Source organism: Bidens hawaiensis, unplaced genomic scaffold (assembly GCF_021521415.1).
Source record: "Bidens hawaiensis isolate Kalapana, Puna unplaced genomic scaffold, B.hawaiensis_p1.1 tig00025768_1, whole genome shotgun sequence".
Classification (NCBI taxonomy): domain Eukaryota; kingdom Viridiplantae; phylum Streptophyta; class Magnoliopsida; order Asterales; family Asteraceae; genus Bidens; species Bidens hawaiensis.
Genome location: NW_027505060.1, coordinates 49,243 through 76,655, shown reverse-complemented (window position 1 = coordinate 76,655; position 27,413 = coordinate 49,243). Strand labels below are relative to the sequence as shown.

General features: G+C 38.6%; 1 pseudogene across 1 annotated transcript; it reads right to left on the bottom strand.

Moving 5' to 3' along the window:
* Window positions 1-471: 471 nt before the first annotated feature.
* On the bottom strand, window positions 472-26,542 carry LOC143610356 (oligopeptide transporter 5-like; annotated as a pseudogene). Its single transcript, XR_013149576.1, has 7 exons — window positions 26,210-26,542; window positions 25,109-25,545; window positions 23,342-23,439; window positions 22,554-23,126; window positions 5,197-5,455; window positions 1,322-1,504; window positions 472-1,218 (listed from the first exon to the last, which is right to left on the bottom strand). The product of XR_013149576.1 is annotated as an oligopeptide transporter 5-like (transcript).
* Between the last annotated feature and the right edge of the window lie 871 nt (window positions 26,543-27,413).

Genomic DNA, 27,413 nt, shown 5'->3' with positions numbered 1-27,413 from the left:
TTTCCAATCAAGAGTTGCTCCACTATAACCATCTTTATAGAACAGCAGAGATCACCCAATATAAGTAAATGGGTTGTGGCTATAAGTTGAATGATGATCGGAGTCAAATACAGGGGTGAAGTGGTTGGCACTGTAGCGACAATGGGTAGTAGTCTAATCGGGACTTGATGGAGATGTGTGCATACCATATATCAATGGTATCAATTGTTCATACTTTCCATTTAATATTGAGATATATATAGAGAGATGGTTGCAATCTTTGACTACACAATTTGTTACTATCATATGAACTAATTTAAATATGTCAAAGAGTGTCCGTAATAATTGGTTTATTGTGTTAAGTTTCAACTGAGAAAAACTGGACCGAACCGTTCATAACTAAAATAAATGATCAAGAAAATCTAAATCAAATCATCGGTTATGCCACTCTACTTTTCTTTGGATTCTCTTATATTTTGTATAAAAGATGCATTTTAAACAAGATCAAAGCATAGTCATAATTCTTAAATGTCATAACATTCATTCTTGTAACATACACCTTGTGTTAACTTTCTACTTTTCAACACAACATATATATGAAGCGTTAGAACTAGGATATTTCATTGGATTACGGGACATCCTGGAACCTGGACAGTACCAGGAACTGAAGGACAATTGGGCAGTGGACAATGATCATCCACCTCTAAACCCCACCACTCTGGTCCATTAATATTCCTATTTTGTAACACCAAATAGCAAAGGATAGCCATGAATGCCACCCCCGCATCAAGACCAGCTGACAATATATAATTATGCCGCGCCCACCAGCTCTTGAACCTCTTGTAAACAACAAAGTTAAAAAACATCCCCACAGCAAACCACATATTATAGTTCACTGCTTTAGCTGGTGGTCCGGGACAGTTTATAAGGATTGGTATATTAACAAGTCGAGGCCATTTCCACTCGGGGTACTTGCGTGAAAGAAACCAAAAGGGCACCGGTGCAAGTATTCCAAACAGAAAGAAGTAGTTCATTTTTGATTACAACCCGAGGTTTCCAAACATGCGTTGCGGTCCCACCAATCCCCATATTATTGACGCGTTGTAGAAAACATCTTCTCCTGGGCAGGTCCACGGGCTGCCCACTGGTAGATTGGCCGGGTCACATGAACTCGACTGTTGTGACGAGCCACCAAGATGTAGCAAAGTATACGGTTGATGCGATGATTTTTCCTACCAACTTTCAGGTAATAAATGTGATTAGTATGACTAATTGAGAAGGATTTATACCTGAACTTTCAGGTGTTTATTTATTTATTATTTGTGTGTGTATTAATTTGTACCTGAACAATGAACATGGACTTTGGTGGGATCTTCAAATAATGGCCTAGTTTGAAGTCACTTAGAAACTGTAAGGCTTGTCGCATGCTGTTGTCACCATAGGTTTTGAATACCACGTTGGCAAGTGGTCTGCCGGGGTATAGATATCCTATGATCAGCTCTGTGATGACATTAAGTCCGACACCCTGAACGATTTAAGCAATAAGTTAATCAAGACAAATCAATAAATGGGTGGTAAACACAAATTCAAATCGGTTGTTTTGGGTCAATATGAATAACTTTTAAAACTGAAATGGGTCATGATGGATGAAAAGTTTTTTTCAAAGATATGGGTTGGGGAAATGCTAATGAGTTTTTGTTATGGGATAGAGTGAGTTTGTTTATGTGTTAGAATAAGGGGGGGTTTGGGATTCATTATTTTCATCAGCTTATAACTTATAAATTTTTTGAAAAGTTAATAAGGTGTATAAGATGTTTGGCAAGCCTTATGGATTTTAACTTAATGAGAAGGCAAAATTAAGGGGTTTTGAAAAGTTAGGAATTTGTAACTTATTAACTTAATGATTTAATTTACCTATTACACCCATCCAACCCTCAAAACCCATTACACTCCTTTTAGAAAGAGTGTCCTTTTTAGTCATTTTGGTTTTCCTCAACACATAAACTAATCCAAACGTGTTTTTGAAAACTTCTTTATAAAAAATCATAGGTTAATAAGGTCTTTTAACAAAACGTCATTTTTCACTTAAATAAGCAATCCCAAACACACCCTAAGACAATCTCCATCCTATTTTATTTCAAACAAAATCCACGAAACCGAATCGAAACCGAGAAATCAAACCGAACATAAACCAAAACTGGCCAAAACGGAAAAAGAACCAAAACTGAACCGAAGAAAACACGAAAAAGAACCTGAACTGAGAAGAAATGAGTTTCTTTTTTTTCTTATTTTTTTTTAACGAACAAGGACGGCGGGGTAAACATTTTAATTGTTTTACTTTTTTCGTTTTTTATTTATATTTTAAGTTATTATTTTTCTATTGATTTTTTTTAAAGTTTTTTGAAACCCTTTGTATTATAATATGTACTTGAATCAAGATTGATTAACTTTAAACATCTTGCCTCATACTCTTACATGTCCGGTCTCAAACCCCCATTTTGACACATCATATCCAACCAAACCTATTCATGTGGCAAAGAACAATGTGTAATATATAGACGTTTTTTATAACAAAAAATATGTTTAAGATCTAAAATTGTACAATATATTTCTAAATAGGCGAACATTACAATACAAAAATGACAAATTTGATAGTTTTTAAATAGCTCAAGATTTAAAAGACAACCTTTATTCCAATGAAAATGACTTTTACGTTTACAAAGTTACCAATCAACTAATTCTTCACATGTGTTTTCTCGCGCACTAGATTTCCATCATGCCAAGCTTAGACCATTAGTAGTTATAAAGTCCGTGTCCTAGGTGTTATGCGTCACATGACCTCTAATCAGAGTTATGGCTTTTTATAAAAACATGGTATGGTCATAAAGCCTCACTCCCAGGCATTATGCGTCACGTGGCGTCCAGTCACTATTAATTTTATTTGTTTTTTTAAATAATAATTCATTTTAATAATTAGGAAAATTAGTTTTTATTGGTCCCAACTATTTTATTTTTGTCGGTCCTGGTCCCGACTATCATTTGGCTGGCAACGGTCCCAACTTTCACATACGTTGAATCCACCAGTCCGCGACTAACGGAGTACTAACTCCGTTAGGTAAAATCTGATGTGTCGTCCTAGTTGTCAAATCAGATGACATGGGCATCCTACGTGGACAGGCTGTGTATTATACATTATACAAACATAAATTCCCAAATTATACAACATAAATCCCCAAATTCTCTCTAACTCAAGAACCTTAATTCACTTTGAAGAGATGTTTACCCAAGAAACAAGGGCGAGGAGGTCAGTCTGAAACCGTCCCGACCTCCATAAGCAACATCAACCACATTTAAGATTTTGGCCTGCAGATGAGGATCAAACATACCAGACCGGCTCAGCTCGCTTTTTAAATCAGCAGATCCAGCTAAGATAAGTCCAGACACATTAGGTTGACTAGATGACGGATTGGTGAAAAACTGTGTCGCCAGCTCAGGGACTTTTCTCACGTAATTGTGGCGTTTCTTTGTTCGAAGACGATCAAATCTATCTGCAGACTGACCTCCTCGCCCGTGTTTCTTGGGTAAACATCTCTTAAAAGTGAATTATGGTTCTTGAGTTAGAGAGAATTTGGGGATTTAGGGTTGTATAATTTGGGAATTTATGTTTGTATAATGTTTAAGTATAAAACGTTGGTTATAATACACAGCCGGTCCACGTAAGATGCCCATGTCATCTGATTTTGACAACTAGGACGACACATCAGATTTTACCTAACGGAGTTAGTACCCAGTTAGTCGCGGACTGGTGGATTCAACGTATGTGAAAGTTGGGACCGTTGCCAGCCAAAATGATAGTTGGGACCAGCGCCGGAAAAAATAAAATAGTTGGGACCAATAAAAACCAATTTTCCTAATAATTAAATATATAATTAAAAAACTACATTAAAATAAAAAAAATACATTAAACTCATAAACAAAAAAAAATCGGTTTCAACTGAGCGTCAAGACGGTGATTCTATTCAACTCAATCGGTTTCATTGCGGTACCGAAACTAAAACAAAACAAAAGCAAATTTGGCATTCGATCGGTCTTTAACACGTTTTTTACGGTATCGAAACAAAAACAAAATTGACATTCGATCGGGTTTTCGTTAACCACCAAGACACCAACCCAACACCCACCAAGACACCAACCCAATATTTCTTTTTGTTAACATTCTACTGGGACACACACCAACCAAAACTCTTCCATTTCATTCCAAAACCAAACTAGAAACCAAATACTCACGCCGCAGCCGCCTCCTCCTCCGCCGCAAGCTCGAAGCAAAATCAAAAAACAAGGTCTCCTTCCATTGCCTCCTCCTCCGCCGCAAACTCGAAGCCAAATCAGAAAACAAGGTCTCCTTCCACCACCTCCTCCTTCACCGCTGCCGCTGCCGGAGTTACTCACCGGCGGTGTCAACGTTAACCCATCTCCAGATCCCTTCCACGGCTCCTAATGGTAACCCCCCACCCCCAACGGATAGTTTTTTTTTTATATTTGAGCCAAATCTCGTGTTTTATACAAAACGCTCGGAAAAAAACCCCAAAACACGAGAGGGGGAGGGGCAGTGTGCCCCCGGCGTTATGCTCAAAAACGCCAGCTCTAAAGAGCCATTACGGATGTTCTTATCTCATAAAAATAAAAGCATGTCTAAAAATGTTAAATCAATTGAAAGGTAAGAGTAAAAAGTGTAATATTTATTATTTTTTAATATAACAATAAATAATAGAACTATAAATATATAAATAAAAAAGTAATTTATAATTGGTCGATATGGTTGACGTCAAAGATACTAGGTATATAATGCAAAGATGCATAAATTGGATGTGGCTCAATGGTAGAGCATTCACTTTACTAGCGAGAGGTATGGGGTTCAAATCTCACTACAACCAATTTATATGGGAGATATAAGGGATGACTCTGGCTTGCCAGGGTTCGAGCCCTGATCTCACCCGGTTTTACCGGCTCCTCGCTGTCATGCTGTTTGACGGGCTTGGGGGTCGGGCTTTATCCGGTGAATCCCTCAACAGGTGGACCGCTAGGGGCTCCGTCCGTCTGGACTAGTGGCCGGCTCGGGCTACCTTTAGCCAATGGGGGCCACGTACGAAGTACCCGGCGTTACTTAGTTGGCCGTTCAAAAAAAAATATAATGCAAAGATGCATAAATAATTTCACCTGGTTTGTGGTGGCAACAATAACGCCAATGGGCAAGGTGAAGAGAGAAGCCAAAGCGATTGCCAAAATGATTCCCCAGTAAGGAAGCTGCAACTGCCTCCCAAAGCCTTCACATGTAAGCAAAGCAAGTCCAATCACCAGTATCAGAAGACAATGAAACCACCATTCAGGGACAGTTTCATAGTTTTTCTTCATCATCCTAGTATGTACATCCCCTATATTTGTCCTGATTGATGCCTTTGTTTGCTCCCAAATTGTCCTGACCATTTGACGAAAACGATCAGTCTTAGAAAATTGACTATCACCAACAACTCAAGCATGTCAATAGTTACCAACGGACGACCCAAAAGAAAAAAGGAATAAATATTTGTCCATAAGCAACATAGAATTGAAAAATAAAAAGAAATCCATAAGTAAATTTTATTAATATTTGTCCATGGCTACCGTCAAAACCTACAGATGGCTGAAATTATGTTGGTAAGAACTTGATTGCTACTAACGGTTGACTTGTGTCCACACGGGATTCATATCAACTTTTCTGTTTCTATTTTTGTCTATAAAATACATAGATTTTTTATATTTTACATCTCTATTAGGTTCTCTTCTTCATTTTTATCCGTATAATTTAGAATTTTGTTGAATAGCAAACTCTAACCACATAGATGAATTGTTCAGCACATCTATAAACATTTGCGAGTGTATAATTAACTGAAAAAAAATAGAGTTAAATGTTATTTTAGTACCTGTGTTTTGTCTAAGTATGTAACTTTGGTAGCGTTTTTGAATTTATTACAAATAGCTACTTCACTTTTTTAAAACTTTAGAACTTTTTTCCTAACCCCATCTACTTTTTCTATTAAGTACTACGTTATTTTCTTTATTTTTCTTTTATATGAAGACCACCACTATTACACCACTGAAGACATCCTCTACCTATCAAAAACCACCACCACCACCAAAGACCGTCAATGCCACCTTTGAAAACCAGCCAAACAATATCAAAAACCACCACCGCCAACACCAAAAACCACCGACGCCGCAGCTAATCACTTCTGATAGCCACCATCGCCCCTCATTCAGATATGAATTTTGCAGGTTTATGGCCGATTTCAGTTGAGAGGGAGTAAGGGGTAGATAGAATGAGACATTGAGTGAATGGAGAATATCGATTTTGATGGGTAGCCAGAAAATCAAGGGTGTTTTTTCTTGACGATTCGCCGGAAAACCAAAAGGGTTTTTAGCAATTCAGATCTGATGAGAGGGAGAGGGGGGGGGGGGAGGTTTCTCAGGAAAATGTGTGATTGTCGAATGGTGGCCAAGTGATGTGAGATGCGGTGGTAGTCTCGTTAGTCTACGGTTGTTTCCTCTAGCTTTGGAAATTAGTATTAGTATTAGAATCATCGCCAACCGGGGTTGTAATACAATGGTCGCCTGAATTACATAGTGGTGGTGATTCAGTTGCTATGTGGTGGTGGTTAACTTTTTGGCAGAGAAGAGTAAAAGAGTATGTATATCTTATAGTTTGATCGAGGGTTTTGTTAAAGAAATGATGTGGACAAATTTCTATTTAAATTTTAAATGAGATGGACACTTTAATTATAGAAAATAATAATAATCTAACAGCTAATTGATTCAGCTAATTAATTCGTTTTTGCTTCTTTAACAAACCATGACTTATACGGCCTCATTACAGTATATAAACACGATTATAATTCATTTAAACCCCACCACACCTTCCTCATATCATCGAGACTATAAACCCTAACCTAATTGCATGGTACCTTGCATTTAAGATCAATTTCACAATCTAGTTGGTGTCGTAACCCTAATTTGTTGTTCACCCTCGTTTTGTTACGGTGTCAGGTAATTGTTATATGCTTTGAGTTCTTTTTTAATCGATAAACGTTAACCTCAAATCAATTTAATCAACGTTGATCAATTAAACCAAATAGGATTCTAGGGTTTATGATTTGGGGAAGAACAAGACTAAATATTGTATAAAAATTAGCATTTCCATTCTATAATCATGTTTAGACTCTGACCTGATGGCCAACACATGTTTTGTAAGCTATGAATCAGCTAGGGGCGCAAGTTCGAGTCTCCCCAAGACCGATTGTTAGGTTATATTTTTAAATTTTCATTTTTAATCAATTTTTGTTATTAATCATTTTTTTGTTATTAACATGTACTTATAACATTAGCTAAAATTTATTTGAATAACCGGACACGGTTTTTGTTTATGTATCCTTAATTTTTAACTCTAATTTCTTAAAAAAAACCTTTTACCACTCTTGTACAATTAACGAAAAAATAGAGTTAATTGCTATTTTAATAGATGTGTTTTATCTAATTATGCAACTTTGGTACCGTTTTTAAATTTATTACAAATAGCTATTTCATTTTTCTAAAACTTGCTATTTTAGTAATTTTTCCTAACCCAATCTATTTTGTCTATTAAGTCAGTACTAATTTGGTAACTTTGTTATTTTCTTTATTTTTCTTTTTTTTTCTTTTATATGAAGACCACCACTATTTCCACCATTGAATACATCCTCTACCTATCAAAACCACCCCCAACACCAAAGATCTTCACGGCCACCTTTGAAAACCACCCAAACAATATTGAAAACCACCACAGCCAACACCAAAAACCATCGACGCCGCAGTTACTCAATTCTGATAGCCACCATCACCCCTCATTCAGACCTGAAATTTGCAGGTTTATGGCCGATTTCAGTTGAGAGGGAGAAAGGGGTAGATATATTTAGACATTGAGTGAATGGAGAATATCGATTTGATGGGTAGCCGGAAAATTGAGGGTGTTTATTAACGAGTCGCCGGAAAATCAAAAGGGTTTTAATAATACAGATATGATGAGTGGGAGGGGGGGGGGGGGTTGTCAAGAAATTGTGTGGTTGTCTAATGATGGCCAAGTGATGTGAGATGCGGTGGAAGTCTCGTTGGTCTACGGTTGTTTCCTCTGGCTTTGGCAATTAGTATTAGTACCATCGCCGGCCCTTCAGGTAGGGTTCAATCGGGGTTGTAATACAATGGTCGTCGGAATTGTATAGCGGTGGTGATTCCGTGGCTATATGGTGGTGGCTCGATGGTTGTGTGGTGGTGGTTAACTTGCTGACAGAGAAGAGCAAAAGAGTATGTATATCTTATGGTTAGATCGAGGGTTTAGTTAAAGAAATGAGGTGGACAAAGTTCTATTTTTTTTAAATGAGGTGAACACTCTAATTATAGAAAATAGTAATAATCTAACAGCTAATTTATTCAGCTAATTGATTCCGTTTTTGCGTCTTTAACAAACCATGACTTATACGGCCTAATTACACTATATAATCACGATTATAATTCAATTAAACCCCACCACACCTTGCTCACATCATCAAGACTATAAACCCTAACCTAATTGCATCGTACCTTGCTTTTAAGATCGATTTCACAATCTAGTTGGTGTCGTAACCCTAATTTGTCGTTCACCCTCATTTTGTTACGGTTTCAGGTAATTGTTATATGCTTTGAGTTCTTTTTTAATCGATAAACATTAACCTCAAATCAATTTTAATCAACGTTGATCAATTAAACCAAATAGGATTCTAGGGTTTATGATTTGGGGAATAACAAGACTAAATATTGTATAAAAATTAGCATTTCCATTCTATAAGAATAAAAATAGATTGAATCTTAGGTTGCAATGATGAATAAAGAACAATTTACATTTTAAGTCTTTGATTGTGTTGTTTATTTCTTTCTTTTGAAATCGTTGTTATGCTTTTGTGCATTTGATCGTTATATGAAATAATAATTTAGATATTGACATGTGTAATTATCTTAGTGTCTTTTAAGCTATGATACAAATTATGTCATGTCCCGACATATTCTGTCGTACTTTAGGGCATGACACATATGCGCTTTTCACTGAGTGTAATATACGAAAATCAAAACCCAAAAATATATAAATATCAATTAATGTGTAGAGTTTAAAATGAATTGATAGCTAGTAAAACCTGATCAAATAATAATGTCGACTAACCGAACGTGATATATAAAATAAATATTATCTAATCAACATGTGAGTAATAATAAAGAAAATCAGTGCATGCATAAATATGTATATAATAATAATAATGAAGTCAAATTGTAACTAATTGGTGAAACATCTGCAAGACTTTCCATCAAAAACGTGAGCAACAAACAACCAATTTCATTAGGAATTTGATCGTGTTTATAATTCGTTTTAATATATATATACGATAACACTTCAAGATTTTTATTTTCCTGGATAATAATACCCTAAATCGTATTCTTTCTCTACCACTAACACCACCGCAGCCGCCTTGCAACTCACCGGAGAAACTGTACCTACCGCGTGCCGACGCCTCTGGTGGTCACACACCACCATTCGCCTCCGCTCTCTGTGTTTCTGCATTAAGCCGCTGCCACCGGAACCCGCTAAGTACCGCCACCGAAAATCCACCGCCTAGAAGGAAATCCGCTCTGTTAGCCGGAGTCGAAGCTAGCCGCTGTTGTCGCCACTTGCTGGAAATCAAAACCCGACATCGTCGCTGAAATCCGCAGCCACGAATCCACATCGTTATAGCAACCGTCGAGGGTTCTCGCGACATTTAATCAAAGTTTAAGTCTTCTTACAGTTTTTGCCATTCGCTTATAAGGTACGGATTCTGTGTTCTTTTACTTGTAGCCTAAATATTGTTTTCACCATCTCATAGTGTATGGGTTTCGTGGCCTTGCACTAGTAGCGTCATACCGTGTCTTTGCTCTCATAGTATATGGATTCTTGAGTCGTTAATCGCGTTATAATTATTGAGTTGATTCATAGTATTGCGTCACCGTCATTAAATAGTTTCGTTCTTTATTTGTTGCATATTGTTATTGTTCAATTGATAAGTGGAATTGTCATGCATGCGATATACTATATTTTATTGCACTCATTATCGCATGTTCCTAATAGACCGTTGTACATTGACCGATTGTTATTGAGACATATTATATTGATATTGACCATTGTTATTGTCTTCATTTGACCTCAATACCCGAGCATTTATCCACCTATGGGGACGTAGGGCGTCAATCCTGGCACCTTTGATGTGCTCTTTATGTGGCGGAGCGATTAGTCCACAGCGTCTCTATTTTATTGTGCGATGAGAGCGTATACTGATTACTAAGAGGCGTATGGATCGATCCTAGGTAAAGTGTTACTGGAGTGAGATGGCTAGGTGTGTATGCCCACATTCCTATCTCACTTAATTACTGGTGCATTAGTCTGCAGCTAATGTACATACTGTTATTGTTACTGTTACTGGGCTCACATGGGTATTTCTAATATATTGTTATTGTACTGATTCATAACTGATCGTTCAGTGTATTGTTAGTGTTTCCGGCTCATAGACTGTACTTGTTTCTCCTATGATCGTTTATTGTATTGCATTGTTCTTCACCGTTTGTTACTGCTATTTTCCTCCGTTACTGGGCAATATTTGGCTCATCTGTGTTTCTTTGTGTTGTGTTTTCTTTAAATTGTTACAGGTACTCAAGGGATTCCGGGGAACGTGTGCTAAGAGAGTAAAAGTAAAAGTCTAGAAGTTGGAAAAAGGGGAACTTAAATAATTTCTTTTGAGTGAAACAACTTTATTTATTTTCGTTTTCATTGATATTGAACCTTTTTGGGTTTTGAATGATTTTAAACCTTTGAATTTGGATTTTTATTTATCGTATCGAGTGACACGTCAGCCCTAATCGGGCTGGAGTGTTACAGATATGGTATCAGAGCTTAGGCTTTTTCCTGTCGAAACTTTAAAAAAAAATTATTTTGTTTTAAAACCTAAATAAATAGGACATGTGAGGATTGGGTAGACGTTGGGCTAGGATTTCATCTCTTTTTTTCTTCTTCATCCGATTCGTATCATGAACTATTCGTTCTGATATTAAAACGTTCTAACACTAAAGGGATCAACTCTTATTTATTCCTAAGAATCGTGATCTGCATGTGCTCATTGATTCTAGTTTCGTTTAGTTGTTCGTGTCTTAGAGTTATCGATACATTAGGTGGTAATCTTTTTAGTATGATTTGTTTTCCTTAACTGATGTGCCTTATACGTGCTAGCTGATGTCGGGGTAACCCACTTTGCATTCTCGTAATTTCTGCCAAATTTCTTAAAATGTGTGCCTCTTCAACTCTTTGTTCTTTTAGTTGTTGCTACCTCTCTGTCAAACGTATTGTCTATCTATTGTATAATATAGTTCCATGTTTTAGAAGTCTTAAATTTCGAGGCCGAAATTTTTTTTAGGGGGTAGAGTGTTGAAATATCCGAACATGTAATGAAGTATAACGTAAATTTCGAGGACGATATTTCTTTTAAGGGAGGTAGAATTGTAATATACGAAAATCAAAACCCAAAAATATATAAATATCAATTAATGTGTCGAGTTTAAAACGAGTTGATAGCTAGTAAAACTGATCGAATAATAATGTCGACTAACCGAACGTGATATATAAAATAAATATTATCTAATCAACATGTGAGTAATAATAAAGAAAATCAGTGCATGCATAAAAATGTATATAATAATAATAATGAAGTCAAATTGTAACTAATTGGTGAAACATCTGCTTGACTTGTGACAACTGCCCAAATCCGACCCGACCCAGGTACCCGTTTTCGGATCCGATTTTAAGATTTAAAATTTGATTATAATCTTTATAAATTTATCAGATATATATATAATTACTAATAATAATAATGATAATAATAATAATTCCTTTCCGCCGTCCCGCCCCTTTTTCTCTCTTGTCGCCGTCCCGCCCCTCTGCTTAACCCTTAAGCCTTGAACCCCTTTTTCTCTTAACTCTTTGCTTGTCCTTTGGTTCTTCCCGCCTAAGGATGTCTGCGCAGCTCCACGCGCCAGACTCCTTACAAGGAAGCCTGCGTGAAGACCAGCTGTTCCTGTGATACGCGAGGCGAACTGTTCCCGCGGCGCGCAAAGGATTGTAGTTCTTCCCGCGGCGCGCTAAGGATTGTTCTGTCTGCCTTCGCCCTCGCGCACTCAAGCCTTCTCGCGCTAGACACTTAAGTCTTTTCTCCAGTTTAAGCCAGCCTGTATGCTTTTGAAATATCTTATCTTCTGTGCTATACCTGCCAAGGTATGGGCACAGTAGGCCAGATCTGACATCTGTCCGAAAAGTCACTTTCGGCGCAGCTTGCTTACCAACCCTCTTGGTTGTTAGAAAAAGTAACTGGCATAATCTTTTAAAATCTTCTTTTCCATGTCTTGAACAGTACTTTGACTGACCCCTCCCATGCTATGAACAGTAACCTGTCAACCTTCCCAATCCCCTGCAGCTGCCACCATATCTCTTGCTTTTGATATCTTTTGCTTTGATTTGATAAGATCTTTTTCCCCAATTCAAGGGATGTGTTCCCTAGGGTTTTCCTATAAATAAAACTAATTTCTTGGATAATTAAACACTTAAACACTCCCCAAAATCTTTCTCCCTTACTCTCAGCCGAAGATCCTCAGCGACGCCTCCAACTCCCCTCTTTGCAATCCGTCTTCTCTTCTTTTCTGCCCAGAAATCTCGGTAAATAAATAATATATAATTTTTTTTAAATAATTTGTTTAAGTGACTTACATATATTCAAGACATAAAAACCAATCGTTAAACCAATAATCTCTTATTTATAGGTTAACTTTCGCTTGTTTAAAAGTTGGTTCTTGCATTATCTTTCAACGCACCTTTTACAAGTGAGTAATCTCGTACCTAATCCCCTTTTATTTTTAACGTTTTGGGATGTTCATGTGTTCGTACAACTTGAGTCTTAAACTTGTTTATGAAATTATGTGCGCAAAACCCATGTGTTATGGACGTTTACTAGTGTTGTATATTTGTATGTGTTGATCATTAACCGCTTTGATCGGCCTATTCCGAAGTTTTCATGGATCCATTAGATAAACACGGGAGACCTATTGTTACGATTTTCTTGGTTTGTTTGCACATACACGAATGATTATTTGTTTTTGCTCGATTTGGAGCACGCTATGAACTATGAGCTATGATCTATTTAGGCTTGATCACAATCTGTTTACACACTATGTTGAACACCAGTTATACACATGTTGCGCGCAGTGCTTTGTTATTATCTATTTATATCTATTAAACTTGATTTCTCACCGACACGCAAGTGTTGACGTTTTATTTTAACACATGTTCAGGTTTGCTGTAGCTGCTTTTGGAAACTCGAGGACACGTAGGATGTTTTCTTTTACTTTGGACCTAGTTTAAAATATAACAAGACAAATTTATGTATTTGAATATTATGAGTTATGATATGTGATTTATGTTACTTTATGGTGTGTTATGCGCATGCGCAATGAAATGTATTTATCAAATATTGACACCCAAATAGTGTCACGAGTAATGAAACAATTCGTAGCGCCCCGATGTATAATCCGCCATCGGTCGGGGTGTTACAGATTGGTATCAGAGCTCCGTGACTTTAGGATTAGGTGGTTAGACGTAACGACCTAGAATACCTAAGAGTCCTTTCTCGCGCATGAGAAAAATCTCATGATTGCGCGCTAATTGTTAATTACTCGATATTTATAAAATATGCTTGCGCATACGCAGCACATGATTTCATATTTTATCCGCGATCTTTCGATTTTTATTGTTAAATTTCAATTCGTTTCTTTACTTACATATTCGTTTGTTGTTGGGACTTAACATTGAAAATCCGAAAAGTCATGGTGATACATGAATAGTTGATTTTCAATCCCCATTAACTTTATGTTCTAAAATTGAAGATTTGAAAAGTCATGGTGATACATGAATTGTCAACCTCCAATACTCATTTACTCGTATATTTTAAATTGAAGATTTGAAAAGTCATGGTGATGCATGAATTGTCGATTTTCAATTCGAATTCATTACCTGTATTAAGTTTGCATTTAAATTCATATTTTACTTCAAAATTTGATAGCATTTAACTCCGCGAAACAAGCTTTACAATGATATACTTTGCGCTAAAACGATTTCCCATACCAGGATATTAACAAAAACTAAAACTTTTATAGAATGCCTCCGCTATCAGCTCGCCGTCATCAGAGGAGAGAAGCCTCGCGCAGACGTATGCAGCGTCGTTCCCAGGAAATGGCCGTCGCAATAGCCCAAGCCTTAAATCAAAATAATACCAACCCCTCCGGATACAATATTAAGTCCTTTAATGCGGGTAACCCTCCGAAATTCACAGGGCTCGAAGGAGCCACCGTAATGCTCCAATGGCTCGAGAAAATTGAGAACACCTTCCTCCATACCCATTGCCCTCCAGACCGACGAACCTTATACGCCTCAAGTGTCCTGGAATCAAGGGCGCTTACATGGTGGAACGGAGTAGCTCACGCGCGTGGCGCAGAGGCTGCTTCTAGCATGCTCTGGGAGGAATTCAAGGATCTTTTGACTCGAGAATTCTGCCCTCCCAACGAAGTAAAGCGCCTTGAGGAGGAATTTTGGAACTTGAAACAGTACAGTGGCGAAGCGCGCGAGTACGCTACGCGCTTTCACGAACTAAGTTTGCTTGTCCCGCACCTAGTTACCCCTTCCCGCCGCGCCATCGAAAAGTTTCTTGGGGGTCTCCCCATGGAAATTCAAGATTCTGTATGGGCCAGGAACCCAGTAACCCTCTCTGACGCCATCGAGTTGGCCGCTGTGCTCAGCGACAACCATGTCAGGGCAGGAACCCTGTTCCTGCGGGGAGCCGAGAAGACCAAACTCACCAAGACTGTCCCAGAACCAACAGAAACCAAGCCAGAACCCTCAAACCGTAACAACCTCAAACGCAGGCACAAACCCAATCATCAAGCCTACGCGCTTACCAACCCGCTCATTGTCCAGCAACCCGCCTACCAACCTCCAGTACACGCTCCTAACCCACTGTCAACCTACCCAACACCCCCTGTAGTCCATAACTATGCCTTAACCAATTCCGCGCTCCCTGCCCCGTCAACTAAGAAACCTTACACAGGAAACCAACCCTTTTGCCCAACCTGTAAACTTCATCACCCAACTCAAGCCCCGTGTCGACAATGCAACCGATGTGGCCGTATTGGTCACACTGCTGAGTACTGTAGAGTCCTTCCCGCCAACCCAATCGCGCAAACACCACCAACCTACCCGCAAAACCCACAATCAACATACCATAATCCACGACCCAGGTCGTGCTATAACTGCGGTGACCCCCGTCATTTCCGGAACGCATGCCCGAGACTGCAAGTACAAATTACGCAAGCTAATCCGGTTAACCAAATTTCAAACCAAGTGGCGCGCGGACGAGCTTTTAATATAACCGCGCACCAAGCGCAAGCGAATAATGACGTGGTTAATGGTATATTTTTACTTAACGGACAATATGCATCTATACTTTTTGATACTGGCGCCGATAGGAGTTTTATTTCTCGCGCATTTGAACAAAAACTTGCGCGACCGCGAATAAACTTAAACGGAAACTTTACAGTTGAAATGGCTAACGGTGAAACAATTATAATAAACTCCGTGATCAAAGATTGCACGCTTAACCTTAATGAACACGATTTTCTAATCGACCTCATTCCCATGCCTCTTGGAAGTTTTGATGTTATTATTGGTATGGACTGGCTCTCGCAAAATCGCGCCGAAGTAATCTGCGCCAAGAAATTGATTCGCATTCCTCGTGAAAATGGTCAAGATCTTCATATCTACGGCGAGAAACCATCTAACGGTCTTAAACTTATGTCATGCACTGAAGCCCGAAGACTTTTACGAAAGAAATGTGTCGCGTTCTTAGCTCATGTGGTCAAACCCGATGAAGGAAAGAAGAAACTTCATGAAATCCCCATCGTGCGTGACTTTCCTGAAGTCTTTCCCGAAGATCTTTCTGGTTTACCTCCCGCTCGGGAAGTCGAGTTTCGTGTTGATCTTGTTCCTGGTGCATCCCCCGTAGCCAAATCTCCTTATCGACTTGCACCCGCTGAAATGCAAGAATTAGCAAGTCAACTTCAAGAGTTGACCGATAAAGGATTCATTCGCCCTAGCTCTTCGCCGTGGGGTGCTCCGGTTTTGTTCGTTAAAAAGAAAGACGGTTCGTTTCGCATGTGTATCGATTACCGCGAGCTGAACAAGCTCACCATTAAGAACCGGTACCCCTTACCGCGTATTGACGACCTCTTTGACCAACTCCAAGGTGCCTCTTGTTTCTCCAAAATCGATCTCCGTTCTGGCTATCACCAGTTGCGTATCCGCGAAGTAGATATTCCCAAAACTGCCTTTCGAACCCGCTACGGTCATTTTGAATTCTTGGTCATGCCCTTCGGTTTAACCAACGCACCCGCTGTCTTCATGGATCTAATGAACCGGGTGTGTAGGCCTTTCTTGGACCAATTCGTGATCGTGTTTATCTATGACGTTCTGGTATATTCCAAAACCAAGGCCGAGCATGAACAACATCTTCTGTTGGTGTTGCAAAAGCTTCGAACCGAACAACTCTATGCCAAACTCTCCAAGTGTGAGTTTTGGTCTGACGAAGTACAGTTTCTTGGTCATGTTGTAAACAAGATGGGTATTCATGTCGACCCATCCAAAATTGAAGCAATCAAGCACTGGATTACACCGACCACACCTACCGAAATCCGTTCCTTTTTGGGCTTAGCTGGTTACTACCGGCGATTCATTTCGAACTTCTCAAAAATCGCCTTGCCTTTAACAGCATTAACGCACAAAGGCAAACCGTATATTTGGGGCTCGAAGCAAGAAGAAGCCTTTCAAACGCTCAAGCGAAAGTTGTGCGAAGCTCCTGTTCTAACGTTACCAGAGGGTACTGACGACCTTGTCGTTTATTGTGATGCCTCCAACCAAGGTCTCGGTTGTGTACTTATGCAACGAGGCAAGGTTATCGCTTACGCGTCAAGGCAACTCAAAATTCATGAAAAGAATTATACGACTCACGACCTCGAACTTGGCGCAGTTGTATTTGCCTTAAAAATCTGGAGACACTACCTCTATGGTACTAAGTGCATCATTTACACCGACCATAAAAGCCTTCAGCACATTTTTGATGAAAATGAACTTAACATGAGACAACGCCGATGGAACGAACTCATCAGCGATTACGATTGTGAGATCCGATATCACCCTGGAAAGGCTAATGTGGTAGCCAATGCGCTCAGTCGCAAACCCAGTCAACTCAACTGTATTTTGCCGCGCACGCAGCTTCACTTCGCGCCGATCCAAAGCAATCATGAATCGCGCATTCGCGACGCGCAGCGCGCATCGATCAGCAAAGGCAACCTACGCGCCGAGTTAGCGTGTGGTGCGGAAGCGCATCTAGTCCCTAACCTGAATGGAACTCTCTGTTATCTCAATCGCATCTGGATTCCCAATGATGAGATTCTTCGCACTGACATACTGAGTGAAGCGCACAAAACTCGATATTCCATTCATCCTGGCGCTGACAAAATGTACAAAGATTTGCGCCTTACTTATTGGTGGCCCGGTATGAAAAAGGATATTGCTGTGTTCGTAGCTAAATGCCTAACTTGTTCTAAGGTAAAAGCTGAACATCAACGCCCATCTGGTTTGCTCGAACAACCAGAAATTCCTACGTGGAAATGGGAAAGTATAGCAATGGACTTTATCACCAAGTTACCCTCGACCGCAAGCAAACATGATAGCATTTGGGTAATAGTGGATCGATTGACCAAGTCTGCCCACTTTCTGCCCATTCGTGAAACCTACCGTGTTGAACAACTTGCGCATCTATATGTCAAAGAAATTGTCTGCCGTCATGGTACTCCCTTGAGCATCATATCCGATCGCGATGGCCGTTTTATATCTCGCTTTTGGAAATCTCTCCAATCTGCGTTAGGAACTCGTTTGGACATGAGTACTGCATATCATCCTCAGACTGACGGACAGTCTGAGCGAACCATCCAAACCCTTGAGGATATGCTTCGATCTTGTGTTCTTGATTTTGGAGGTAATTGGGATTCACACCTACCTCTGATCGAGTTCTCTTATAATAACAGCTATCATTCCAGCATCGGTATGGCCCCATTTGAAGCACTTTACGGTCGAAAGTGCCGCTCACCGATTTGTTGGAACGAAGTGGGTGAAGTTCAAATCACAGGACCCGAACTAGTTCAAGAGACAACCGATAAAATCGCCAAGATCCGTGATCATCTGCTGACTGCAAGAAGCCGACAGAAGAGTTACGCAGATCGCAGGCGGAAGCCTCTCGAATTTCTAGTTGGTGATCTTGTTCTCCTCAAAGTGTCGCCCTGGAAGGGTGTTGTCCGCTTTGGGAAGAAATGTAAGCTTGCACCTCGTTATGTTGGTCCGTTCAAGATTCTTGCGAGAGTGGGAAAGGTTGCCTACAAACTGGACCTGCCGCCCGCGCTCAGCAATGTGCATCCAACGTTCCATGTATCCAATCTCAAGAAATGTTTAGCTGACGAGAACCTCCACATACCACTTGATGGAGTTCAAGTTGATGAGTCTATGCATTTCGTTGAGAAGCCTGTTGAGATTATGGATCGCGAGGTGAAGCAAACCAAGCGCAGTCGCATCCCTATTGTCAAAGTTCGCTGGGAGTCCAAGCGCGGAGCCGAGTTCACTTGGGAAAGGGAAGATCAAATGAAGATCAAATACCCGCACCTTTTCTCTGCGCATCCTACTTCGAGGTAAATTTCGGGACGAAATTTCTTAAAGTAGGGAAGACTGTGACAACTGCCCAAATCCGACCCGACCCAGGTACCCGTTTTCGGATCCGATTTTAAGATTTAAAATTTGATTATAATCTTTATAAATTTATCAAATATATATATATATATATTACTAATAATAATAATGATAATAATAATAATTCCTTTCCGCCGTCCCGCCCCTTTTTCTCTCTTGTCGCCGTCCCGCCCCTCTGCTTAACCCTTAAGCCTTGAACCCCTTTTTCTCTTAACTCTTTGCTTATCCTTTGGTTCTTCCCGCCTAAGGATGTCTGCGCAGCTCCACGCGCCAGACTCCTTACAAGGAAGCCTGCGTGAAGACCAGCTGTTCCTGCGATACGCGAGGCGAACTGTTCCCGCGGCGCGCAAAGGATTGTAGTTCTTCCCGCGGCGCGCTAAGGATTGTTCTGTCTGCCTTCGCCCTCGCGCACTCAAGCCTTCTCGCGCTAGACACTTAAGTCTTTTCTCCAGTTTAAGCCAGCCTGTATGCTTTTGAAATATCTTATCTTCTGTGCTATACCTGCCAAGGTATGGGCACAGTAGGCCAGATCTGACATCTGTCCTAAAAGTCACTTTCGGCGCAGCTTGCTTACCAACCCTCTTGGTTGTTTGAAAAAGTAACTGGCATAATCTTTTAAAATCTTCTTTTCCATGTCTTGAACAGTACTTTGACTGACCCCTCCCATGCTATGAACAGTAACCTGTCAGCCTTCCCCATCCCCTGCAGCTGCCACCATATCTCTTGCTTTTGATATCTTTTGCTTTGATTTGATAAGATCTTTTTCCCCAATTCAAGGGATGTGTTCCCTAGGGTTTTCCTATAAATAAAACTAATTTCTTGGATAATTAAATACTTAAACACTCCCCAAAATCTTTCTCCCTTACTCTCAGCCGAAGATCCTCAGCGACGCCTCCAACTCCCCTCTTTGCAATCCGTCTTCTCTTCTTTTCTGCCCAGAAATCTCGGTAAATAAATAATATATAATTTTTTTTTAAATAATTTGTTTAAGTGACTTACATATATTCAAGACATAAAAACCAATCGTTAAACCAATAATCTCTTATTTATAGGTTAACTTTCGCTTGTTTAAAAGTTGGTTCTTGCATTATCTTTCAACACACCTTTTACAAGTGAGTAATCTCGTACCTAATCCTCTTTTATTTTTAGCGTTTTGGAATGTTCATGTGTTCGTACAACTTGAGTCTTAAACTTGTTTATGAAATTATGTGCGCAAAACCCATGTGTTATGGACGTTTACTAGTGTTGTATATTTGTATGTGTTGATCATTAACCGCTTTGATCGGCCTATTCCGAAGTTTTCATGGATCCATTAGATAAACACGGGAGACCTATTGTTACGATTTTCTTGGTTTGTTTGCACATACACGAATGATTATTTGTTTTTGCTCGATTTGGAGCACGCTATGAACTATGAGCTATGATCTATTTAGGCTTGATCACAATCTGTTTACACACTATGTTGAACACCAGTTATACACATGTTGCGCGCAGTGCTTTGTTATTATCTATTTATATCTATTAAACTTGATTTCTCACCGACACGCAAGTGTTGACGTTTTATTTTAACACATGTTCAGGTTTGCTGTAGCTGCTTTTGGAAACTCGAGGACACGTAGGATGTTTTCTTTTACTTTGGACCTAGTTTAAAATATAACAAGACAAATTTATGTATTTGAATATTATGAGTTATGATATGTGATTTATGTTACTTTATGGTGTGTTATGCGCATGCGCAATGAAATGTATTTATCAAATATTGACACCCAAATAGTGTCACGAGTAATGAAACAATTCGTAGCGCCCCGATGTATAATCCGCCATCGGTCGGGGTGTTACATGACTTTCCATCAAAACCGTGAGCAACAAACAACCAATTTCATTAGGAATTTGATCGTGTTTATAATTCGTTTTAATATATATATATATATATACGATAACACTTCAAGATTTTTATTTTCCTGGATAATAATACCCTAAATCGTATTCTTTCTCTATCACTAACACCACCGCAGCCGCCTTGCAACTCGCCAGAGAAACCGTAGCTACCGCGTGCCGACGCCTCTGGTAGTCACACACCACCATTCGCCTCCGCTCTCTCTGTTTCTGCATAAAGCCGCTGCCACCGGAACCCGCTAAGTACCGCCACCGAAAATCCACCGCCTAGAAGGAAATCCGCTCTGTTTTCCGGAGTCGAAGCTAGCCGCTGTTGTCGCCACTTGCTGGAAATCAAAACCCGACATCGTCGCTGAAGTCCGCAGCCACGAATCCACATCGTTATAGCAACCGTCGAGGGTTCTCGCGACATTTAATCAAAGTTTAAGTCTTCTTACAGTTTTTGCCATTCGCTTATAAGGTACGGATTCTGTGTTCTTTTACTTGTAGCCTAAATATTGTTTTCATCATTCTCATAGTGTATGGGTTTCGTGGCCTTGCACTAGTAGCGTCATACCGTGTCTTTGCTCTCATAGTATATGGATTCTTGAGTCGTTAATCGCGTTATAATTATTGAGTTGATTCATAGTATTGCGTCACCGTCATTAAATAGTTTCGTTCTTTATTTGTTGCATATTGTTATTGTTCAATTGATAAGTGGAATTGTCATGCATGCGATATACTATATTTTATTGCACTCATTATCGCATGTTCCTAATAGAACGTTGTACATTGACCGATTGTTATTGAGACATATTATATTGATATTGACCATTGTTATTGTCTTTATTTGACCTCAATCCGAGCATTTATCCACCTATGGGGACGTAGGGCGTCAATCGAGGCACCTTTGACGTGCTCTTTCTGTGGCTGAGTAATTAGTCCACAACGTCTCTATTATTGTGCGATGAGAGCGTATACTGATTACTAAGAGGCGTATGGATCGATCCTAGGTAAAGTGTTACTGGAGTGAGATGGCTAGGTGTGTATGCCCACATTCCTATCTCACTTAATTACTGGTGCATTAGTCTGCAGCTAATGTACATACTGTTATTGTTACTGTTACTGGGCTCACATGGGTATTTCCAATATATTGTTATTGTACTGATTCATAACTGATCGTTCAGCGTATTGTTAGTGTTACCGGCTCATAGACTGTACTTGTTTCTCCTTTGATCGTTTATTGTATTGCATTGTTTTTCACCGTTTGTTACTGCTATTTTCCTCCGTTACTGGGCAATATTTGGCTCATCCGTGTTTCTTTGTGTTGTGTTTTCTTTAAATTGTTACAGGCACTCAAGGGAGTCCGGGGAACGTGTGATAAGAGAGTAAAAGTAAAAGTCTAGAAGTTGGAAAAAGGGGAACTTAAATAATTTCTTTTGAGTGAAACAACTTTATTTATTTTCGTTTTCATTAATATTGAACCTTTTTGGGTTTTGAATGATTTTAAACCTTTGAATTTGAATTTTTATTTATCGTATCGAGTGACACGTCAGCCCTAATCGGGCTGGGGTGTTACACTGAGGGATTTCCAACTGATGCCTCCATCGTATTAGAAAGCCCTCTAGTGAACTTCAAATAAAAAATTTAAAGATAAACCATCACTCATAAAAGGTTAGGGATATACCTTCCATGGAAAAGAATCACATGGGATATGGTGGCAGCCAACGTTGCAAAGCTTAGACCATAAGCTAGTACAAACAATATGCTAAGGTTAACTTTTCCATACTCATCATATCCTGCTTGATTGAAGGAAAATGATGTTTGGTTCAAAACCTTTGAAACATTGTACTTTGTTCCATCAGCATGATATGTCTTGAAAGAATACATGGGAAATCTTCTAGCCTCGTACCAATTGTTCCAGTAAGATAACGGAATCACCATGTAAAAGATGATCACGTATCCGACCAACATATTCACCATAGCAAACCCGGGGGTGGCTAAAGGGCTTCCGAGGAAACCTGCAACCGTTGCCCAATCAAGGCCAAAAGCTCCAATACCGAACCCTTTAAGGCCTGAGCCGATTTGTTGAGCTTTGAAGGAATCCTTCCATATCCAGCATACGATCGAGAGCGCGGTGATGGATTGGAATAGGTAATTGGGAACCACATAGTATGAAAAGCTAGATATTAGCACAATTGTGAAGAACTGCACCCTTGATAGACCCCCTTTTGGCCTCTTCTCTTCCTCATGTAATGCCCTACGGTTCAAGCTTAGGTTAGTTGATTCGGATTTTACCGTCGGGCGGGCCCACCCATTACGTACGGTATGAGTCGCCCATACCCATAAAAGAAGATTAATGTACAATTTTTTTTTTATTTTAATAATACTAAGTTTTGAGTTTTTAAGATGGTGGAACAGACCGAAAGTATGTAATCAAGTTGATATATACTGAAATTTGGTGAGGAATGTAACCTGAACAAGGAAACTTGAATGAGACTAGAAGGCCACCACATGTATGGAGAGTCAACTAAAAACTTTCGGAATAGACCAGCCCATCCAAATCCAAGAAGCTGTTTTTTTCTCATCCAAAAAATACAAACATTTAAAAAAATATATCCATCAAAGATATTAGTAACACCAATACTTATGCAAATAGTTAGCGGTGTTGACCCAATAGCCAGGAAACATGTAATGAATCAAGTGGATATATATAGAGAAATGGGCTAGGGAAATACACTAACATAAAAAAGAAAGGGAACATCTAAAACAATATGTGTGGCTTTGGGTTCGAACTAAAGAGGCTTGTGATTTTGGATCAAAGTTGTGAACACGCTCAGCTAAACAAGTTGTGTTCATTTCAACAAGACGGGTTTACGGATTGACTAGAGTAACCCATTTATTATTTTTTTTTTACTAACTTCTTTTTTTAGATGATATCTCTATATAATAACGTGAACTATTTGGTACTTTTATGTCAAAATACAATAAACTGGTATCTTTTAGACACAATTGCTTAAGGTATATATATAACAAAAAAAACACTAAATAAAATTCTTTTTGGGGGTTAAACTGATATCGGTGCCGTGTTTAGCTTCATGTTTGTAACACGACCTTTGGGTTTGTATCGTGTTCAGGTTAACCCACCAACCTGCAAACATGATACTCCCTCCGTCCCATTATAAGTGTCTTAGTTTCACTTTTCAAGTCGTTCTTTTACAACCTTGATCGTAAATATTTTTGTTCGTGTCATATAATACCTGGTGAAAATTATATCAATGTAAAATACATTTAAAACCCAATCTATTCATATATTTTACACCAAGTAGTATAACACAAACAAAAATATTGTTGGTCAAAGTTAAACAACGAAGACTTGAAAAATCAAACTAGGACATTTATAATGGGACGGAGGGAGTATGTTTTATGGCTTTATAAAAATGACATAACGTAAATTATGTCAAGGGATAATCATAAAGCCAAATAATTTGTAAAACATGCCATATGTAATTTAGTTACCATAATACATGTAAAGGAAACCGATCAAATGTCAATTTTTTTTGTTTTTGTTACGGTATCATAACAAATCTGAAAGAAACCAACCAAATTCGCGCAAATTCACGGCCTTATTTAAAGCCCATGACCGACAATGCTATCGACCCCCCCCCCCAATCTGGTCGTTGGTCCACCTCAAGTTTTATATATTTTTTTTATAGTTTTAGTTCCGCTACCGTAAGACACATAAACATACCCGACCGAATTCGTGTCAAGTTATAGCCTCAATGCCCAGGACCGACAACATTTGTGTTTTATCACCGACCGGGTTTGCCAACCAAATAAACATCGTCTTAAATATTTTGTTTTCTTATATGTTAATGTTTTTATATGTTAACGTGACGAATTAATTTTTAAAGTTTTAACACTCAAATTTTACCAATGGTATATTGTAACGAACGCAACCGATGCTGACCGAATTCGTGTCGACTCATCGTGGTAACGCTCGGGTTTTACCAATGCCCATGTTTCAACACAGGGGTTTTGCCAGCTGCCTCGACGCAATGCGCCGGGTAGAAAAACTAGTTAGTTATAAATCAAGGTGTGTTGTAATCGTGACACTCAATATTATATCATTTTTTTTCTCAAGATTAATTCTATGTACTTTATCAAACTCTTTTCTTGGTTGTATCTCCTTCAACTATGTATTAACTTAACTAACATATTACATAACATGTAGAAACTAACCTGAGTACTTTGTGTTAACAACAAAGCTGCAAGTGGATGAATATCGGTATGGTAGAAGGCTTTAACAATAGTAATAATCCCAACAGCATAAACCCAACTGGAACCTGCATTCGCTAATATAGTAATAAGCACATGTTCCTTCATGTTGAAAGGTCCCGGGTTCAATGAAAATGACCATCTAAGGATTCTAAATCTTTTTGTGGGTAGACTTGCGGCCATTATTTTTCCAGCCGGAAGAACAATAATTTGTGCTATAACTGAAGACACTGATAACGCGTTTTGTCGGTAACCGAAAAACTGGTTCAAGAAAGCAAGAACACTACATGATATGATGCCTAGAAACCATGTCCGGAAAGTTAAACAAGGCAGTGTTGGATCGTCAGTTGTCGGGACGGTTAATCGCACTTGCTCGACCGGACAATCATTGACCTCTAGTTCTGGATATGAAACTTTAATTAATCAGAAACATAGAATTTGAAAGAAATGAAAATTAAGCAACTGAACCACTTTCCTAGTACTTAACACCGACAAATTAGCGACGGATTCACGACATTTGTGAGTTATTCCGTAACATCTAGTTTGTGAGTGAGTTCTAAACTTCTTTTACTATGTATCTTCACCACAAATTTATTGTAATTATAGTATTAATTAATAATACTGCTAATTCTTACGTTCATATAGTATATTTTTAGTTGCAAACTGAACTTTTTTCTCTTTAAATATTCCGTGATGTTTACAAATGTGTTCAAATTCCTGGAAAACTAAACCAAGATCTATACAAAATTCACGATCAATAACCTCTTTTTCTGTCATGAAACTTTAGGAAACTATTTCGTCATTTGCTAGGACCAACTAGCGACGGATTCACGACAGACAATTAAGGTCACATCACATATTGTAACCAATTTGAGACGCCCTTTCGGACTTCGTTATATTTTATTACAAATCCGTCAGTTATAGCAATTTTTAAATTTTTCATCACAATTAACTAACTATTAAAAAAAAAATTCATGTTACAAATATGTTCAAATTCCCGGAAATACAACCCAAAATCTAGACTTCAAAACTTAAAATGCAGATAGTAACGCGAAGTTAACGCACCTGGTTGTGGACTGAGTTTTTGGGAATCAGTGTGAGAAATATCCATTGTTAACTTTTGAGGAACTTAATGCAAAATGCACTAAGGTTTTTATAGGGTTGGCAGATTTGATGGTGTAGAATATTCCTCTTGGATTCACCTCCAACTCTTATGCCAACACCTTGAACTTAGTTTCGTATGTATGCATCAAGACACATACAAAGCCGTTCATTCATTGTCTTGACTTTTTCATTGCGCATTAATTAAGGACCAATAAATAATCATTGCACTAACAATAATTTGCGACAAAAAGATATAGTTGAAAAATGTGACATAAGAGGATATGGTAAGGCCGGACAGGCACATACAAAGCAAAGATAAAACACGGGCCTTAAATATGAATATGAGGTAGAAATAAACATCAACTTTCGTTTTCAAGATGATTGTACGTGTTGAAAATATCTTTTATCAGTTTGGAAGCTAGTGCCATCGTTCCTTTTCAGTTATGTTACCTTTCGGTTTTCATTAACTTATAAACACTCCAAATGATTACCTTAATTAAGTAATATATACCTAAACTTATTATAGTATTTGTATAATTACAGTAATATGTCACGGGTGAATCTCTTTGACTCTGTGTACGTGTTACCCGAATACGGCCGACAACAGCTACGATCGGCGACACATTTGTCGTGCAAATACAACTAGGCATGTACGTGTTGATTATTTTATGGAGGCCAAAGTTCGGGACAAGCTAACACACTCAAACATGTAAGCACGTCAAACAATTCAGTATTTAAATATTTGATAGGTGACAAATAGCTATAGCTATATTGAGAGTAATAACCTAAAATGTAAGTTTAGTTGATCACTTAATGAAAATAGTTGGTTACTTCATTATAAAATATTAAATGTCTATGAGCACGAATAAAAATAGTGCACGTACTTGTAGCCTCTAGGTAACGAATTATAAATTTAATCTGTTTCAAATTTTTATTTAGTTTTAGAAAATATGAGAAACAATAAACAATCCAAATCTTTTTCTAATCATTTGAGAAAAGAATAATTTATTTTATTTTCTACTTAACATAATATGTAGTATTTTGTATCGATCACTGTCAGTGTACACGTTAATCACAACTAGAAAACAAGTCATTTTCTTACAAAAACTTCCTACAAATTTCCTACGACAAGTAGTTCCAACATATTTCCAACAAAAAAATAAGC